This window comes from Myxine glutinosa, chromosome 9, assembly GCF_964187855.1.
Source record: "Myxine glutinosa chromosome 9, kmMyxGlut1.1, whole genome shotgun sequence".
NCBI classification, from domain to species: Eukaryota; Metazoa; Chordata; class Myxini; order Myxiniformes; family Myxinidae; genus Myxine; species Myxine glutinosa.
In genome coordinates this window covers 121,137,622-121,154,047 of record NC_136269.1, presented here as the reverse complement: position 1 = coordinate 121,154,047, position 16,426 = coordinate 121,137,622, and positions in this window count along the sequence as shown.

The window sequence follows — 16,426 nt, the reverse complement described above, 5'->3', positions numbered from 1 at the left end:
CTCATGTGCCCGGGTGGATGTGAGGGATGGTAAATTTACCATCCCTCCACACCGGGCATCTCTCACTATCAATTTTGCCCATCCCATTTTTTTGCCAATCAAATTGCCCATCAAATTTGCCAATCCAATTTGCCAATCATATTCCCTATCCCTACCATCGTCCATTTAAGTTTGAGCCTCGGTGCGTCATTACATTTGCAAAGCTCGGCTTCGCAAAGCCGCGCAATGCATACGGGTGGTGTGGTCGCCTGCAGGTTGGGTCCGTCCGGCACTCCGTTCAGGGGAGGAGGTTTGGTTGGGCCGAGATTCAAAGCACCATCCCTACACGGGGCCTTTCGCTCCCAAGCGCAATGGGCCAACCTTGCCCGGGTGGAACGCCGCCACCACGGGTGGGGGCCATTCTGATCCCTCCTACCTTCCCTCGAAACGGGCCAGTCGCCTTGCCCGGCAAAGCCCGGACTCGACCGTGCGGGGCGGGGTCCGGCCCGGACCGTGCAAGATGCTCCGAACAGGAGGGACGCGGCACCGATCCCCGCCGGCTCCCGCAATACACACAGCCCGGCATGGACCGAGAGCTCGCGTCGGTTAAACTTCGGTCTAACCGCTGCTCCATTTAACGTCGATGCCTTACTCGCATGCTCACACGCATACGCGACCTCTTTCTCACTCACCAAGCCCGGCGTCTCAGCGCCTCTCGTACATCCCACGCATTCTACCACTGTACTCGCTCGTGCGTTCTCTTTCGCTCCATACTCCGGTCTACTCATAACGCTCCCCACACACTCTCGTGCACATTCTTGTTCCACCATTCCACCATTCGCACACCCTGTTACACACCACTCCTCTCACACACCTTCTTGCGCACACTCTCCCGGTACGTACTCCGTACCACTCACCACGGGTGTGCACTCTTCTGCACACCCAATCATTACTGCACACTCTCGCGCCAACTCTTGCGCACACTCTCCGGTTACATCCTCTGTAACACTCCCCATCACGCGCTCCGATGTGCTCTCCCGCACCCGCGCCACCACCAACTCACTCTCCATGTCACACTCTGTACACTCTGTTTCACACATACCCTCCGACGTGCATTCGCTGTCGCACCCGGTATCACTCCCATACTCTGTCACACACTCACTCTCCGATGCACACTTTTTCCTCGCAAGCGCGCCATTTCTACTCACACCACTCACAAGGGACCCTCCACCAATGCCCGGGTGCTTTCTCAATCCCAAGCGCGCGAAAATTGTTTTTGCGCCAAACATCCTCCTGCAAAATCTCCCCGCACAATACACAGCACGACTCACCTGGGCGCTTCTTCTTCTTCGTTCCAACACCTGCAAATCTTTATTGGGGCTGTTAAGCACAGCATTGTGATGTGAGCACGGACTTTGCACATGATCCATCTTTTCCTCCAACGAGTGGTTTTCTAAGTCCGGCGTCTGCTTAATCCCAATTTCCACTCTTGGTTCGGTTTCTTTGTCAATTTGAATTAATTCCCTTCCTTTATCTTCTTTTCCCTCGGCGACCGCTGGCTCCAATAAAATTTCCTTTTCTACCTCGGCGGTCGCCGGCTTCCCCATACCCCGGGCCGCGATCTCTACCCCGGTCCAGTTACCTGCGCTTTGCTCCACCTCGCTCAACCCACGCTTCTCAACCCGCGTTACCTCGTCGCATACCCTTGGGACCCACTCGCCCAACTCGCGGTCAATGTTCTCCCCCATTTTTTCTATTCGGTCACCCATTCCGTTTTCCATTCCCTCTCTATCGGCCCTCATTTCGTCCCTTATTGCTCCAATTCGGCCTCCCAAATCCTCAATTTGGCCTCCCAATTGCTCAATTTGGCTTCCTATGCCCATTCTCAGCATCACGGTGAATTGCGTCATGAAGTCCTCCACATCAAAGCCCGCTGGTAGTGGTACAGCGGGCGCGGCTACCGCGGCCACGTGCGAGGCGCCATTTTGTGCTCCTCTAACCTCGTGCGAGGCGCCTCCATCTTGTGCGCCTGCAACCCCCCCTACCGCACCCTCATTGCTCTCCTCCTCCTTGGGGTCCTGGGTTGCCTCTAACCCCTCTTCTACCTCCCCTACCGGCATCCGATCACCTTGACCATCCATGGCACGACTTTAATTTGAGATATTAATAAAAATTTCGGCCGCTCCAAATTTTGACCAAATCTTTAGATGTTCCTTTAAAAATTTGGTTCGGGTCCAAATCCCACTCCTCGACACCAATTGTTACGGATCTCGGTTTCGGCACTCCCCTTACCGAGGGGGGTTTAATCCCCTCGTCTTTTAAGCTGGCCGTCCGAGTCCTGGAACTATCTCGCCACTTCCGGTCTGCGCTGAATAGGGTAGTAGGCCAATTATTCCTATGACCTAATTACCAGCGCCTTCCGGTAAGCGAGGAAATGAGCCCCGCCCGAGCCGCGGCGGTAATGGACACGCCGAGCGAAGCGAGCCACGACGTAGGCCGTTAACAAAAGACTAACCCGATTATAGCGGTCGGCCAAATCGCGCCACAGGTACTCAATTGAAAGAAAGGACGCAAACGATCGAATAAGAGAAAACCCAGAAAATAAGAACAAAGAGTGGGTTTATTAATTATATACAGAAAACCCAAAGAAGAGGAAACGAAAGAAGGGCATTTACAAGGAGGAAAAAGCAGATACACAAGGCAAGCCTTAAAACAGTCTTAATTATCAACGCCCAGACAGAACAAACACAGACTTACACGAAAGGGGAATAGCAGGCAGGAATCACTGGAAGAAGGATAATGTCCAGGTGGGACAACAGGGCTGGAAGGTTCGGGGGGGGGGGGGGCACAGCAAAGAGGTCCGCTCCAGGTCCACGCTCCGGGCTGGAAGCGAGCAGCCAATGCAGCTCCAAGTATTCGGTTTCACACGGTAGGGGCTTTCTGAAGCAGCTCCGCGCAGCTCGTCTCTCATGCCTTCTCACCGGCTCTCTTATTCAGGTTGCACCTTCTCACCCAGCTCGTACCTTCTTCTCTCTCCTTCTTCGGAACCCTCTCACTCCCAACTCCACTCAACTCTCTCAACTTCTCGGTTCGGCTGGAGCACTCATCTGCTCTAAGCAGTCCCCTGCGCCCGCCTTTATAGTTCGTGGCCGTATCAAGCCGCGGGCTCCGAGGGCATGCCTACCGGTTGGCTCACCGCGGTGCTGGTTGGCCGGTAAGGGCTTACTGACTCCACCTCCGATGACGAGCCAACTTGCCACACCTTGTTCTGGTGGCTCCTCCCCCTTCTTTCTCGGCCCGACCGCATGGCCAATGGCGGCTGGTGGGGAGTTAGAACACCACTCGCACCGCTTTTGAAGGGAAGTTTGAGCCTGCTCTTATTTGATTAATGCAACGCAGATTCAACTATTGGGAACAGGTCCTTAACTGAAACACATAATGAAATAACTACAAAGAGGTCCTATGCTTCACTACATGTTGTTCATGGACTAACTAGGGTGCGATTTTTAACCAGCCAATTGATGGGGATATCTACAGGGGGACATTTATAAGGGATACATTTACTAAAATTTACTAGTGAAGGTTCTAAAAACCGTAGCAATATATATCTATATATATTATACAGATATAATATATCTGTATAATATATATAGTAGTGTGACTACCCTGTGTGGTGAACACAGCAGGGTGACCCAGATAACCAAACGAGCTTAACACTCCAAGGCGTTCAATCCAATGGCGGACCTTCGTTATACGTGTGGGGAGGGAGGCCGGAAAGCACTTACCTGCACGAGTCCACCCGACGTCCTCGACCCTGCAATAGATCAACTCACACGACATGGAATTTAAACTGTACAAAATTACCGGCTTTATTAAAGAAGATGCCGATCACAAAATAAAACACGGCCAAATAAAACTATAATTCCTAATCGGAGCGCCCCATTCAGACTTGATTACAACACAAGGGATGAAAGAACTGGAAAATAAATATGTGTAGTTTGTGGCACTGAGCTCAAATCGGCAGGTGTATCTCGTCAGGAATCATCAAATATCGTCTGAGGCCTTGGCGGGAACCGCAAGCTTTGCCACGCAGCATGTGGGCAGGAAATCAGGCCTCGACACTCGCTCCGCTACTTCCTGGCTTCGTGGGCAAAGCGAACAGACCGCGCCCATCCACTTGTCTCTGCTCGGGAAACCGCAGTTCTTGGACCGCAGTTACTCCTCCTCACAATCACTATCAAGATGTCGGAACATGACCATTCGCGATGAATCTTCCTTGCGCAAGAGCAATAGCGACTGTTCGTTATGGGATCCAGAACGAGTAGAAGCGAGAAGACAAAATACGATTGTTCGCTATGGGATCCAGAACGAGAAGAAGCGAGAAGACAAAATGCGACTGTTCGCTATGGGATCCAGAACGAGAAGAAGCGAGAAGACAAAATGCGACTGTTCGCTATGGGATCCAGAACGACAAGAAGTGAGAGAAGAAGCGAGAAGACAAAATGCGACTGTTCGCTATGGGATCCAGAACGACAAGAAGTGAGAAGACAAAATGCGACTGTTCACTGTGGGATCCAGAATGAGAAGAAACGAGAAGACAAAATGCGACTGTTCGCTATGGGATCCAGAACGAGAAGAAACGAGAAGACAAAATGCGACTGTTCGCTATGGGATCCAGAACGAGAGGAAGCGAGAAGAGAAAAATGTCCGCCGTTCCAACTATTTTGTACTTGAGGCTCTGACGTCATCCCACGACGTCTCCGTGTCTGCTCCTATCAGCGAGTCCCATTTTACCAGTCCTTGTGCCAATCAAATCCCGGTTCAATCACTGCTCTTCAGGGCGTGGCTCATGGTCCTGCCTGCGCCTGTGCGCTCACAAAGTCGATGTTGTTTGTGGTTGTGCTTGATGCCTGGTTTCCGGTTGGTTTTTAATTAGTGTCATTAATGATGGTGTCGATTGCTTAGCTTGGCTATGGTGCGTAGTGCGGTGTCATAAGGAACACAGGAAAAGATTACAGAGGCAATTACATACAGGGGATTAATTTACCCATAATCCCTAGCTAATTTACAAACCACACCCCTCTGTGGACGAAGATACATGCTTACCCGACATACGGTCTACACGAATTTCCTACTGATGATACATCGAGGTTTCTTCTTCTTCACGACAGTCGGAGCACACTAATCTATTCACTCTACCTGGCTCTAAGGTAATCATTGTCTACCCCTACAACCGTAACAATATATATATATATATTGTTGCGGTTTTGAGAACCCACACTCTTGTAAATATGACATTAAAGGGTTAAAGGTTGCACCCCATAGTTAGGCCACAAGCAACACGCAGGTCACCATAGGACTTCAGTTATTTCATTAGTATGTGTTTAGATAAGGCCGTGTTTCCAATAGTTGAATCTGCGTTGTGTCAATCAAATAAGAAGTAGGCCCATTCCATTCATTTTGCAAGCCTCCCTCTCCAAGCGACGCCATTAAGCGCGCCCTCCAGTCTGTGCCATGGCCCTCCCAAATTTGGTACGCTCCTCGGCCAGCAGCAGCAGCCTTAGCTGCTCGCAACCTCGCTGGGCTTCCGCCCAAACGCCGCCATAAGCCACGAGGTGAGGCCCGGAAAAATGGGCGGAGCGCCAGGAAGAAGGTGTGGCCACGTCAACTCACCATCAGGGCGTGGCCGGTAAGCAAGCACCAGCCAACCAGGGCTGTAGTAAGATCGCCTGATAGGCGTGGCTTTTGGGCTCGTGTAGCGATCGCTGCTTGACTTATAAAAGCGCGAACGCAAAGCCCTTTCACAGGACTTATACGGCAGCGCTCTGGAAAGAGGACTTAAGGGAGAGAGCGCATTGAGAAGAACTTACCAGAGGACTAATGCGCTTGATTGGTTGTGACAGGACTGCGCGTAGAGGACTGTCGTGATTGCAAGAGAACTGGTTGGGAGAGCGCTCATAAGGGAGGCCTGTGAGGACTGCAAGGAAGCGCGCTGATTAAGAGGACATTGGAGAGGGGGCGTTTGGGGCAAATAGTACGCATATTACGTACACAGCACACCTGTTATATAATTGTCCGTTCGCGTTCCACTACATGCGAAGCTGCCTGCCGGATTTTGTCCGTTGGACCGGAGCCTGGATCGGAGCCTGGACTGGAGTCGGGCTGGAGCCTGGACGTGTTGGTGACCATCAACCATCTACAATCCCCGTGTGAGTGTCTGAGACGGGCCCATTTGTCCTGGGGTATTAAGAATAAGACTGTTTAAGGCTGCCCTGTGTGCTTCTTCTTCCTCTTCCTATCCTGTACATTTCTTTTGTTTCCTCTTCTTCTTTCTTTGTACATAATTAAGAAACCAATCTTTGTTCTTCCTATTTTCTGGGTTTCCTCTTATTCGATCCATTCGTCTTTTCTCTCATTGGGTAAACGTGGCACGATTCGGAACCGCCATAATCGGGTTTATTCCCTGTTAACGGCCCGAATCGCGGCTCGCTTCGCTCGGCGTGTCCACTAACGCCATGGTTCGGGCTGCAGTTATTTCCTTGCTTCACGGTCGGTGTTAGTAATTAGGTATTAGGACTAAGTCGACCAACAACCCTACCTAATACCGACCGGAAGGAACGTATAACTTCCAGGACTCGGGTCGGCCAGATAAAAGGACAAGGGGATTAACCCCCCTTTGATAAGGGGAGAGCCGATGTCCGAGATCCGTATCAATATATATATGTATATATATGTATATATATATATATATATATATATATATAATTCTGATGTACCTATGTTACGGAGCGTCAGTATTGCCAAAGAGGTTTCTTGGCAAGGGTTATACTGCGTAGATTGCCTTGGTCTTCCCAGCAATAGTCAGGGCAGCAATTTGTAATTTGTTCATGGTGCCAGCGATAGTTCACCTATTCTTCGCGAAGGACACCGTGGGATCTTTAACGTCCACCAACTAATTCTGGCAGGTGGGATGCCCAGTTTAACGTCCATCCAGGAGACGGCACACATATTGATGGATCACCCTGCCTGTGAAACACCGGGATTACAGTTTAAACCTGGGTCTGGATTCAAATCCAGGGTAAACTGTGCTTAAAGGTGAGTGTGCACACCTCCAGGCCATCATAATGTATATTATTTTGTTGTTTTTTTAATCGCTATGCTCCTCTGGGAAAAGAAAGCTGCATAAAGCAACCAAGACAAGCTTCACAAGGTAAGCGTTTTGTTGTTTTAAACCCTACTTGGGTTCCTCTACAGCTGTATACATTCACAGATAGCACATGCATGAGAATCTAAATGCAACACACCCCACATCAGATTCTCCATTCCAATGCTGCAAATATGCAAAGGCTGGAACCTATTGTTATGGAAAAGGCCAAACAGCTCCATCTTATCTTCAATCTCCATGACCCTAATTAATATATTTTTCATTTTGGGGCATTAATAATAAAACAAGGTTTCGTGATGTATAAAGTGACTTTCCAAATTTTTATCATGAAGAATTGGGTTTTCAAACCTCTCTATCGAAGGCGTTGGAGATGGCCGTTAGCCATCCAGTTGTGCGATGCAAGGCAAACATGGTGGCATGCGGCATGGGAGGATCCTGGTGCAAGATGGTGAAGGCAAGGCGTGAGTTTTGTGTCCGGGGGTCGTCTCTATCGCTCGCCACCACCTGCAGAATGGCAGTGGCTGCCAGGAAAAAGCAGACCTATCTGTCATCATCACTGCACAAATCAAATAACGTATTGACTGATCATCAATTTTTTTATGATCACTAAACTCAGCTATAATTATTTTTATCCAAATTTGAGGATCATGGAGGTGCAAAACGTCCAGGCATGAAGGATTTTCGACTGATATAGAACAGAACATGCAGAGTCGATGGACGTGCAAAACATCGTTCAAATCAATTTCATAGCAGGACTATGTTATCATGGTTTTTACAAAACACCGCTCGATCAGCAGTCATAATTCATATTTTCCTTCACTTCATAATAAAAAAAACCCAGCAACATCATTAATGTTTTTTTTCCTTTGTATCTGGTGTTTATTGGCCAACAATGATGAACAATTCAGTTGGGATTGAGGACCTGTGGGTGAACCCTCAGTGAGGTTGCCCTGGAAATGAAGTTCCGCAAATTCGGGTGGATTGTCATTCACATCCTGGACGGAGATGGTGAACTCCAAAGGTTGCTCGAGTTCCGTCCCAAACACAGAGAATGCCCTTCCAAACACCTGTGGGTTTAAATCCATATCGAAGTTAACAAAATACGAGTTACGTCAACTCACCATTCAGAGTATAGTATCCATCAACGGATTATTATACATATACAGTATACTAGTACAGGTGGGGTATGCTTACACATTGTAAGCAATAACAGACCGTGCTTCGTACGTAAGTACATCATAAATAGAAGCTTTATGATTATAGGCAAGCATCACCCACCTGCTGCTAGATAGCAAATTATGTTTTTACCCTCGCCAGAGGAGCGGGTATTGTATTTGAGTCCGTTTGTTAGTCTGTCTGTCTGTTTGTTTGCCTGCACAGAATAAATATGATTTTCCCTGCAACCGTTGGTCCGATTGACAGGAAATTTTCACCATATGTGCAACTCCACCTGTATAATTTTTAATGATAATTATGACGTCATAGGTCACGTGGTTCAGCCACCATCTTGGACAAATCCAAAAACATTGCACCTCTATATCTCCGAAAGTGCTGAATAGAAAAAATTGAGACATGGCTCATTGTAAAGAACTCTCCATGGGGAATAAAATATGTTAATGATGATATCATAGGTACCTCCATTATGACGTCATAATTCGACTAGTACAAAACTTCATCCAATCAAGATGAAATTTCTTGAGCGACATGTTTGCATAAACTGGTGGAGCAAAAAAATAATGACGACGTCATCGGTCACGTGGTTCGGCCGCCATCTTGGAAAAACCGAAAAATTTGCGCCTCTATATCTCCGAAAGCGCTGAACAGAAAAAATTGAGACATGGCTCATTGTAAAGAACTCTCCATGGGGAATGAAATATGTTAATGATGATGTCATAGGTGCCTCCATTATGACGTCATAATTCGACACGTACAAAACTACATCCGATCAAGATGAAATTTCTTGAGCATAATCTCGGAATAAATGAGTTTAGAAAAAAAAATAATGATGATGTCATCGGTCACGGGGTTCGGTCGCCATATTTGTTTTAACACAAAATCCTTAAAATAAAACACTAAAAATACATCCCAGAGAGGGTTTGCAATCTCTGATTGCTCTTTCTTGTTTTTTGTTTTTAACGGATGCTTTCCGACTGTTCTGTGATTTCTCCCGGTTCATCGCCTTCGATATCCATCGGCACGCCAAATTTCCGCTTTCTACATCACCTGAAAGGTACCAAACATTAATATCAGTCAGTGAGTGAGTCAGTCAGTCAGTGGTTGGAAATAACTTTATATATATATATATATATATTAGATAAAAGCCTATCAAAAATGACAGGTTGGATTATTCGAGATATTCAAGATATTCAATATTCGAGATATTCAAGGATACTGGAAGATCTGATGTTTCGTAGCAAGAAAAAGCATTATTTTAAAACACATGTACAATGTGAGGAGTTGGCCCCATTTTCTTTAACGTCTGGGAGGTTTCATTTTGACGGTACAGCCTTGTGAGCATGCCAAAGTCTGAAGCCTCGGCCTAGCGTCAGGTGTGCTTGTATCTTCTTTATTTATTGGACATCCTACAGACGTAAATGAACACTCATTTTATTCTGCGTGCATTGCTCATCACATGCAGCAAATTTCACCTACCTGCACCTTGTATTTATTGTTACTTTAAAAATTGCACCCGTGTCCGAAGGAAGCGGTTCAGCTTGGCATTTTTTATATGAAATAGGCAAAGCCTAGAAACAAACAAACCCCATTAGAATTACCCTTTAGAACCCTTTAAAATTACGCTTTAGAACACTTTAGAATTACCCTTTAGAACCCTGTGGAATTACCCTTTAGAACCCTTTAAAATTACCCTTTAGAACCCTTTACAATTACCCTTTTATACCCCTTTAGAATTACCATTCATAACCCTTTAGAATTACCCTTTAGAACCCCTTAGAATTACCCTTTAGAATCCTCTAGAATTACCCATTAGAACACATTAGAACACTTTAGAATTACTATTTAGAACCCTGAGAATTACCCTTTAGAATCCTTTACAATGACCCTTTAGAACCCTTTAAAATTACCCTTTAGAACCCTCCAGAATTACCCTTTCGAACTCTTTAAAATTACCCTTTATACCCCTTCAGAATTACCCTTTACAACCCTTTAAAACTCTTTCGAATTACCCTTTAGAATTACCATTCGTAACCCTTCAGAATTACCCTTTGGAAGCCCGTAGAATTACCCTTTAGAACCCTTTAGAATTACCATTCGTAACTTCAGAATTACCCTTTAGAACCCTTTAGAATTACCCTTTAGAACCCTGTAGAATTACCCTTTGGAACACTTTAGAGTTACCCTTTAGAGCCCTGTAGAATTACCCTTTGGAACACTTTAGAGTTACCCTTTAGAACCCTGTAGAATTACCCTTTAGAACCCTTTGAATTACCCTTTGGAATCCTTTAGAATTATCCTTTAGAATTACCCGTTAGAATGACCCTTTAGAACCCTTTAGAACCCATCATAACCCATTAAAATTAAAATCTTTTGGGCCTTTTGCGTCTTTTTGGGTTCTCTGGGTCCTCCATCCACACTTTTCAACACACACCATCACTTTACAAAACCCGCATTTCATTACAAAACCACAGTACAAATCAAAAACGAAAGGAACATCACCAGGTAGCGCTGGGTAACATCCAGCTCCTGACGAAGCCCCCAAACCAAGGACCCCATATGAGCGGGGTTGCCAATGGATTGAGTCGCCTAGCCGAGAGCTCGACCAATGAACGTAGCCTGCCAACAGCAGTGCTCCAATGAGAAGGCAGCACCCATGAACAACAAGCTGTGCCGGGACGCTAGTCAGCTCTTATGCCATGCCTCGGCCAAGGACTTTATAAGTCTGGGAATCCCAGAACTCTGTCGTGTGCGTCCAGGGAACAACGAGAGCCAAACCCTAACCCTAACAACTCTGATGGGCAGGATTGAGCCAGCCGCAGAGCAAGTGCTGACAAATGGCGGAGCTCTTTCCCTGGAGTTACCAGCAAACACACATTGACTGACGCCATCTTTCTCTTTCTTTTCCTATTTCTAATTGTTCACTTGGAACACACGAGAGCGATAAACAGTAGCACTCTCGACTCGTTCAGAGCTGTGTTACTGACTCACGTTCACGATTTCCTCGATCGCATTATGAAGCATGCACCCGCATCTTCCCCCACACGGCCTGTCATCACCCTCTCTTATTCCCCATTTCCCCCACATCCCCATTTCACGTGGGTACCAACGTAAGCCTGCAGACTTCCGTAGGCTTATGTTTGGTGAGTGATGGGTCGCCAATGAGGCCCGCCCTCTTTATCTCTCTGTCTATCACTCTTGTCTAACACCTTGACCATCTTGACTGGCACCTTGGAAACCAAGGCCTTCAAGGTAATTGGAACTCCCACCATGAAGCCAAGTCTACGGTCACATCGCAGACAGGTCGGTGGTCTCTCTGTCTTCTTCCGCCTCCTTTCTGGTCTTGCACACTCCGCTCCTTCCATGCTCCCCCTTCTCCCCCCTTTCCCAGGTCTCTGCAGGGTGCACATGCTCCGCCATCAACCTCATTGTGGTGAAACTCCGAAAACCCAGGAATACTGCACACCTCCACTTATCCATTCCCCTCTTTTCCAACCTATGAAAGCAACTTCCACATTCTCTTCAATCATTCTTCCCTTCAGGTCTTTAAGACAGCTATTCACCACCATCATAGATCAATCCCAATCCAAAACCATAACAATAATATGTTCCCTTACAAGGAACTTTTGACGCAGAAGGTGGCCAATCGGCCCATCAAAGCCTGATCTATTATTACCAACCTAAGGTTGTCTGTCCATGCCCTATCATTTTAAATGCTGAGCTTCAAACAAGGAAGCATGAAGTACCATTTTTTTTAAATAAAATCTTTAGTAGGATTCGGTCGGACTTCAGAACACCAATCTCCCAGATTCAGAGCGGACGCCATAACCATTAGACCAATGAAACTGGTGAACCTTTTCTACCCCCGTTAACCTCTCCAAAACCCCCAAGTTCATTTCCTTCCAAACTTCAAGTTTTTCCTTCCTGAGAGTTTGCTTCTGTATCCACCTTGTCCACCCCATGCATCCTCCTCTTCCCATCATCCCTTCCCACACCCATTGTTTGCCTAGGTCTCCCTCTATTATATCCTACAAACAACTATGTTGTTGGTGTCCCCCCCCCCCCCCCCCCCTCTTTTCTGTTGCATCCGGATCCGTTAAGTGCAAATTCTGTTCAGTGTAAACTTCTCACTCTTCCATGAGTCATAACTATATGCAAAGGTTATTTTTTTAAATCGCATCAACAACGAGAACGGCACTCAGTAGAGCGCATACCTCCACCGGGCTGAACAGTTTACGCTTTGTATCCCACTGATAGACCGGATCTGGATTCGGACCTGAACCAAAATCGAATCGGCTTGTTCTCGTCACCTAACCAGCTCATCACCCAAGTTTAGTCATAACTCGTCCACAACTTTTTCAAATATCAAGTTATTTATCGCTTTTCGCCCGATCTCTCAATGGTGAAGATTCACTTAAAAATTAAATAAATATCGTATCCGAATCCATATTCAGATCTTCACCAAAATTGAATCGATTCTTCCTTGTTACACACACAACCTGCCCACCAAGTTTCGTCCAAATCCGTCCACAGCGTTTTGAAATATCCTGCTATGTATAGGTTTTTGTCCCGATCTCCCAATGATGAAGAATCACTTAAAAATTCTAGAAGCCGGATCCGAATCCGGATCTTCACCAAAATCTAATCATTTCGTCGGTGTCACATACACTACATCTCCGCCAAATTTCGTCTGAATCCGTCCACAACTTTTTTGAGATATCTTGTTCACAGACAGACAAACAAACAAATGAAAAATCACTCATAGAGCAACACTTGGCAAAACAGAACATAGTGGAATGGCACTCAGTAGAGCATCCTTTTAACCTCAAAAATAGTTGTTGGTTGAATTCAGTTGGCTGATATAAAAATCCGATTCAAATTTCAAGGCAATCGGATGAAAATTGACGCGTTTAGAAATTTGAAAAAAGCGGTTGACCTTGGGCCTATGTTGACCTTTTGGCCTATGCTGATCTCAAAAATAGTTGTTGGTTGAATTCAGTTGACTGATGTGTATATCCCATTCAAATTTCAAGTGAATCGTATGAAAATTGAGGATTTTAGAAATTTGAAATTGTTGTTGACTTTTGGCCTATGTTGCTCTTTTGGCCTATGTTGCTCTTTTGGCCTACGGTGATCTCAAAAATAGTTGGTGGTTGAATTCAGTTAGCCGATATGTAAATCCTCTTCAAATTTCAAGTCAATTGGATGAAAAGAGGATTTTAGGAATTTTTAAAAACGTGGTTGACCTTTGGCCTACGTTGACCTTTTGGCCCATGCTGATCTCAAAAATAGTTGGTGGTTGAATTCAGTAAGCCGATATGTAAATCCTATTCAAATTTCAAGTCAATCGGATGAAAATTGAGGATTTTAGAAATTTGAAATTGTTGTTGACCTTTGGCCTATGTTGACCTTTTGGCCTATGCCCATCTCAAAAATAGTTGGTGGTTGAATTCAGTTTGCCGATATGTATATCCATTTCAAATTTCAAGTCAATCGGAAGAAAAATTAAGATTTTAGAAATTTGAAAAACGTGGTTGACCTTTGGCCTATGTTGACCTTTTGACCCCAAAAATATATCGGATTTTGTCGGACCACGAACTCTACCATTTGGTAAAGTTTCGTGAAGATCGGTTTAAAATTGTGACCTGTAGGCAAGTATAAGTGAGCGGACAGAAATGAAAAATCGCTCATAGAGCGACACTTGGCAAAAGAGAACAAAGCAGAATAGCACTCAGCAGAGCATCCTTTTGACCTCTTGAATAATTATTGGTAGTTGAATTCAGTTAGATGACATGAAAATCCGATTCAAATTTCAAGTCAATCAGATGAAAATTGAGGCTTTTAGAAATTTGAAAAAAGTGGTTGACCTTTGGCCTATTTTGACCTTTTGGGCTATGCTGATCTCAAAAATAGTTGTTGGTTGAATTCAGTTAACTGATATGTAAATCCCATTCAAATTTCAAGTGAATCGGATGAAAATTGAGGATTTTAGAAATTTCAAAATTTGTCGTTGACTTTTGGCCTATGAATGAATGATCGTTTTAAAGGCCATTTTCCCCGCTACAGCGAGGGTTAGCCTTGCGGGCCCCATGACAATCATGGTTCCCTCTTTGAGGCAATGTTTTTATGGCCGGATGCCCTTCCTGACGCCAACCCTTAGTCGCCTCTTACGATGCGCAGGGATACGGTGTACCTATTCTAAGCCGGGGTACACACCGGGAGGGTACACACCGGGATAACACTGGCCTATGGGTACACACTGGCCTATGGTGATCTTAAAAATAGTAGGTGGTTGAATTCAGTTTGCTGATATGTAAATCCCATTCACATTTCAAGTGAATTGGATGAAAATTGAGGATTTTAGAAATTTGAAATTGTTGTTGACCTTTGGCCAATGTTGACCTTTTGGCCTATGCTGATCTCAAAAATAGTAGGTGGTTGAATTCAATTTGCTGATATGTAAATCCCATTCAAATTTCAAGTCAATCGTATGAAAATTGAGGATTTTAGAAATTTCAAATTGTTGTTGACCTTTGGCCTATGTTGACCTTTTGGCCTATGCCGATCTCAAAAATAGTTGGTGGTTGAATTCAGTTTGCCAATATGTATATCCTATTCAAATTTCAAGTCAATCGGATGAAAATTGAGGATTTTAGGAATTTGAAAAAAGTGGTTGACCTTTGGCCTATGTTGACCTTTTGCCCTTTTGACCCCAAAAATATATATAATTTTGTCGGACCACGAACTCCACCATTTGGTGAAGTTTCGTGAAGATCGGTTTAAAATTGTGACCTGTAGGCAAGTATAAGTGAGCGGACCGAAACACACACACACACACACACACACACACACACACACACACACACACACACACACACACACACACACACACACACACACACACACACACACACACACACACACACACACACACACAAACCGGAGTGATCAACATACTTGCAAAAAAAATGTTTTTGGTTTTTTTTGCAAGTAACAAACAGACAGACAAAGACAGGGGTGAAAACGTAACCTCCATCCACCTTCAATGGCGCAGGTAACAATCACATGCTCGGTTTTTATGGCAGAGAGTGTATATGTACAATTGTACATACAGTACATACTGTATACATTTATACCAACGGATAGAAACCGAACCCTCAAATCGATATACTCCTCGCCATCCCATGGTACACTGAATCTTGTGGTGAGGCAGTTGCCCTGAAACAACTTGCCTTTGCCTCTTGGAAGGCAAATCCAACTGAAGGCAATCTCAGTTCCTTCCACCAAGCTCGGAACAAGTGTGTGTCTACCCTCAGGAGTGCCAGGAAGCACTATCTCTCCTCACTCAAGAATGAACTCTCAAACCTGTCTCCTTCCTCCAAATCCTGGTGGCATCTGGTCAAATCCGTTTCTGGTGTTTGTTCCCCCTCCATCCCCTCCCTTACCTCAAATGGCCACACAGTTGACATCGCAGGTGACAAAGCCGAATGCCTCAACTCTGTGTTTGCCTTAAAATCTCGTGTCCCAAACCCATCTCTCTCTGTTCCCACCTTTCCCAGTCGAACCCAACTGCTCCTGGACTCTGTGTCCTTCTCTCCTGACAAGGTGGAGGAGTTTTTTTTCTAACCTCGACTCTGATTCTGCAACTGGACCAGACGGCATCAGCCCACGGGTCCTAAAATCCTGCTCTGCCGCTCTATCTCACCCTCTCTCTGTTCTTTTCACCCTCTCTTTTGCTCAAGGTCATCTGCCAGCATCCTGGAAATCAGCAAACATTACCTCTTTACACAAAAAAGGTGCAAAAACAGATCCTTGCAACTACAGACCAATCAGCCTGCTCCCAATTATCAGCAAAGTCATGGAATCCATCATTGCTTCGGATATGAAATCTTTCCTCTTCTCCAATGGCTTGATCTCTGATCATCAATTTGGTTTCAGACCAGGTCACTCTACTCTGGACATGCTGCTTCTGCTGTCTCAACAATGGATGGAGGTCCTCAATGCCAAACAGGAAATCAGAGCTATCTCCCTTGACATATCACGTGCCTTCGATACGGTCTGGCACCCAGCTCTGCTCACCAAACTCTCCTCCTATGGTATCCATGGAAA